Below are 5626 nucleotides of genomic sequence, written 5' to 3' on the forward strand. Positions count from 1 at the left end.
TTTGAGCCTCTCTGTGATGGTACCACGAGGCGTCGCTCACTAGCGGATCTCAGACTTCTGGAGGGGATGTAGATTCGTAGTAGTAAGTGGAAGTAGGCGGGTGCTGAGCCTGTGGCTGTTCTATATTATACTATCATCTAAAAAACATTGCAAGAATTAGATGTTTTGTTTCCAGTCAAGACTTGGAGAAACTTGTTCATGCCTTTATCACTAGCAGGGAGGACTATTGTAATGGTCTCCTCACCGGCCTTCCCAAGAAGACCATTAGACAGCTGCAGCTCATCCAGAACGCTGCTGCCAGAATTCTGACTAGAACCAGAAAATCTGAGCAATGTGCTATATAAATAAACTTGCCTGGCCTTGCCTTACACCGGCACCGTCTACAACTACAACACCACCACCAACCACAATCACAACACCACCTACACCAATACCAACTACAACTACAACACCGCCTACACCAGCACAGACTACAGCTATAACACCACCTACAACGGCACAGACTACTACTACTACAACAACACCACCTAAACTAGCATCGACTACAACACCAAATACACCAGCAACGACTACAACTACAACAACACCTACACCACCACCACCAACTACAACTACTACACCACCTACATCGACTACTACTACTACTACAACACCTACACCAGCACCAACTTCAACTACAACACCACCTACTCCAGCACCAACTACAACTACCACATCACCTACACCACTGACTGCCAGGACTACAACTACAGTCAGTCCAGCAACATGTGAGGCAAAATCCTGAATATTTAAATGTAATATTGCAGTAGTAACTAACTCTAAACTTGTACGTGATTAAACATGCAGTTTAATTCCACTAGAGAAAAACATCCATGCACAGAAATATTTCCTTGTTCTTGTTGTGTATAAACCATGTCTTGCTCAGACAGAGCTCTGTGGCTCTTTATCAACGTTTAACTCTCTAATGTCAGTTACTACAGAGAATAGTGACCTCAGTGATGTGACCGACATCCTAGAAACTACACAGCCTGGAGAGACCAATGTGACAAATACAATAACGACGACAACTCAGGCTCCCGTGTGTGAGTGTTTTGTGTGTGTGTGTGTGTGTGTGTGATTAATTGACTGTGCCAATTGCATATATTATTTTGTATGAAATTACATGAACTGATGTGTTTGATGTTTCTGTCATAGATGGTAATTGTGTGAATCCAGATCTGTGCTGCTCTGGAAGGAATGACTCCTGTCACCGTTTGAATTGTTTTTGTGATGTTGCTTGTCTGAGATTAAAAGACTGCTGCCCTGATTTCAAACCCACCTGCCTCACAGGTATTCAGAAATATCCATACTGAATGTGGAAAATGGATTAATCTGTGCTGAAATCAATCCCTTACTGTAATTTACATTCTAATGTATGAAAACTTATAATAATAATATATATTATTAAAATATAATAATATACTTTATCTGCACCTCTGTCCCATTTTTTAGTCAATAACACCACCAACGACACAAAACCAAATACTTTGCCACTGACAGGTATATTTACTACTCCTTTATTTTATTTATATTATATTTATCAAGTTAGAAGCTGTTCACACAAAACGCATTTTGCTTTTAAAAAATGTGTTATGTCTCGTGATGCGTTTTTGAAAACTTTTAGATTAATGGTGTGCTTATGCACAATATGGTGAAAAAGCAGTGAGAAGGAAGATCATACTATTTTACTGAGCTTTGAATTTCATCCAGCATCTTTATTCAAAAAAGGTTTGTTTGAACAGAGTTTAAATGTTACATTATCAATCCACTTTATTGTTCAATGATTTGATGTAAATTTGATGTAAAATATTGCATTTACCTTTTGAGGGCAACTTTTATTAAATAAAAATAATTTGTATTTACAGTTCTATTCTCAGTGGTGGTATCCTGGTGTCCTTTTTCATCACATTTGCCTATTTGTTCACCATATATGAAATGTTTATTTTTTTTTACATAATTTATAAATACTTTTTAATTTTATAATTGAACAACTACTACAGTTTTTATATTATATTATATATAAAATTATATTTTTTTGTTTGTTTTTGTTTTCATTTTAAAAGTAGTTGTTTTTATTTATTTAAGTTTTACTTATTTTAATACTTTAACTTAAACTAAATGAACATAAAAAATATTTTCTTGGAAATTAGCCTGAAATTAAGTTTTTTTTTTTCGTTTTTTTTTCAGCTAATATTTATTTTAAGTAATTATTTAAGGATTTGGTTTAATTGTAGTTAACGATAATAACCCTACTTCTCATAAAATATTAAGTATTTACAATAAGGTTTTTCTTAAAAGGCAACATTCAATTTCATCCAAACACCTGAAACATCAAACACCTTCTGTGTGCTAGTGTCTTTAGCAAGCTTGAATAAGTGAGTGTACTGAGGATTGACGTGTCATCTGCACTGCTCCTATAGGGACGTGTTCACATCCGACTCTGTGCTGCAATGGCTTGAACTACAGCTGTTTCAGAGGCTGTTTTTGTGATGAGGCCTGCAAACAGCTCAACGACTGCTGTCCCGACCTCAACAGCACCTGCAGTAAGAACCCACATACACAGATACAGAGATGTTTATGCTTTGTTTATTAAGAAGCACTCTTTGAGCTGAAGTATGTTGAGAGATTGAGAAGATTGTTTTAGTCTGTTCCTGGTTTAATTGTTTCATTCTACTCAGTGTCAGAGTAATCAGTATTGTATTTATTGCATGATGAATCCTGAGTCCTCTTAAATACTACAACATACATAGTATCTGCCACTTCCTCCATAGATTTCACTACCCCAACTACAGCTCCATCCTTCATCTCCACCCTTCAACTCCACTACAGCTCCACCCTTCAACTCCACTACAGCTCCTCCCTTCAGCTCCACCCTTCAACTCCACTACAGCTCCTCCCTTCAACTCCACTACAGCTCCACCCTTCAACTCTGGATCTAGCCAGGAGTTCATCTTTTTGGAAGTTCAAGTAAATAAAGTTTATTTTAGTATGTATATATATTTAGATAGCCAAGACAACACGGGTGTGTGTATGTGTGTGTATACATAATGCAGTGTATTTGAACTTACTGAGTGCTGTGATGTTTGGGTATTTCACAGATGTTCTGACGTTACTCACTAATCTGGAGGTGGAGGTTTTGGCCGAGGAGTCGTCCACTGAAGAAGAGCGTCAGGCTGCACTGCTTCAGGTGAGAGGAGCGTTTCTGACTGTTTGACTGCGTCCAGTTCACATACTTGCACTACATGCTAAATGTACCGGTACTTTGCTGGTGATGGGAAACTACACATTTTAAGTTTGTAAGTGTTTTAAAGTTAAAAAAGCACTGGGGTCTAGCAAAATTAATGAAACTCAAAAAAGCTGCTTTTGTAGCTTCAGCCTCACAGTTGTTCTACAGTCGAGTTTAACAGGTGTGGCGTCCCTTTTAGACCCCAAAGTGATTCTATTGGCTGAAATAACTTTTATAGTGTTTCTATTCTGTGCCTTATTAGAAATCCTCCATTATTGCTTGTTGTTCTAAACCATAAAAGTACATCAATTAACATAGTTTACATTATATCACACAATATAACTGCAGTAGCATTTACAGTAGTTTAAATTTTATGAATGTAAACATAGATGTGGTTGGTGCCAGAGTAACATATATCCTCATACAATCTGATACTTGTGTAGAATTGTATGAGGATATATGTTTATTATTATACTTGTGATATTACAAAGGAAAGGTCCAAACTATATGAAATATACCATAATATATGTAGTACTCATAAATTATGAATTATTCTTAATTATTCTCATCTTGAATACTATGCATTATGGACAGTGTCTGAATTGAGACAACTTCTGGACCTCCCTTTCTCATCTCAGAGTTTCTTAAGAGCGAATGATACTGGCATCTACTCTTTTGATGTCACGAGAATTGAGTACATTTATCACCATGTGATTGAGTCAGAAATCAGCTGAGAGGAACAGACATGAATAAATCCTCATTGATGCAGAACTTTTACTATTTTAATAATTTAACTAGTTATAATTTATCATAAATATTTCCCCTTTGAGCTAATTTGCTACAGCTGACAATACTTATGTAAAAAAAAAAGTGCTTTAAACCCTCTATGGCAGGAATTTTTATTTTGGGTGGAAAAAAATATTTCATCCCATTTTTGGGGAGCTTGGGGTTCCCTGATAATATATCCATCACAAAACACAGTTTTAGTGTATGAATAAAAATAAAATAAGTCTTTAAACAATCAAACATTCTTCTTTACATACTAATGCACATGCATATATTGTTTAAAAAGTGATATTTATCTTACCATTGCATTTTCTGTAAAGCTGCTTTGAAACAATGTGTATTGTGAAATGTATATGTATATTTTTTATTAAAAAAAAAATTTTAAAGGGGCGCTGAGAGGTCCAAAAATGCCATGGAGGGATAGTCTTAAACATGCAAGCCTTGTAGTTACATAAAGCAAACTATGGAAAGAATGTGCAAATAAACATCAGGTTTATTATCTGTTCTAATGGATTTCCTTGTTCCTCATTCATTTGCGCTGAAGGGAAACCCCTGCTGTTGACCTTCTTGATATTTGAGACTCCGGTTTGTTGAATTCTGTTGAATTTCATGATCATCAGTGGTCAGTGCTTTAAGTCTGCTTTAAAATTTCAGTCTGAAGCTGGAGCTTTAAGTCTAAAGGTTTTAAGTAGTTACAAGACTTATTTAATACTACAGCTACAGCTCCACCAAGTACTTACAATACATATTTTTGCCCAGTCCCAAAATGTTAGCCGATATAAATAAAACAATTATGATTGACAAGCATTACAAAGTAGAAGCGATGAGTAGCACATTCCAAAGTGTCTTCACTTACTAATATTTATACTATTAAAAAGCAAACTGAGCGTCCTGTTGATTGTCAATCCTGGAAGCATTTTGGCAACAACCTTCATCAGGTATTCTTACAGCATCGTAAAATAATCCAGTATTTCAGGATCTCTGATAAATCAGATTTTGATGTATTTGTCTCTGATGTAAGTGTGATGTCAGGTGGCAGGACAGACACGTGATGGGTTAAAAGGAAACGATCCGGTGCACAGCGATAACATCACAGGCAGAGGTCTGAGTCTGACACACTCTGAATCTGTAGGATGGCTCCCACTGTTCTTCTGATCGGCTGTCTGCTCGCCACAATCAGCTGCTTAACCACAGATAACATTCACATCAGCTGCACTGTAATCTGTGTCAGTTTTCATTTACGGAATTAGTTCCACTGACTGGCTACGGATACTACAACTACCACATCAATTACCTCCTACTACAACACCACCTACACCAGCACTAACTACAACTACAACACCACCACCAACAGCACCAACTACCACAACTACAGTCCATCCATCAAACCTGAATATTAAAATGTTACATTACAATGCTCACTTTAAACTTCTCAAACTTCTGTTATATTGGATATTCGATTGTATAAAAATCTGTTATATTGTACATCACATTCCTATAACTTCAATATGATTTACAAATGTGTGCAGTCAGTGTAATTCCATTAGTGTAAAACATCCACATTCATGCACAGCC

Source organism: Sinocyclocheilus rhinocerous, unplaced genomic scaffold (assembly GCF_001515625.1).
Source record: "Sinocyclocheilus rhinocerous isolate Xijiao unplaced genomic scaffold, SAMN03320098_v1.1 scaffold1596, whole genome shotgun sequence".
In the NCBI taxonomy this organism is placed as follows: domain Eukaryota; kingdom Metazoa; phylum Chordata; class Actinopteri; order Cypriniformes; family Cyprinidae; genus Sinocyclocheilus; species Sinocyclocheilus rhinocerous.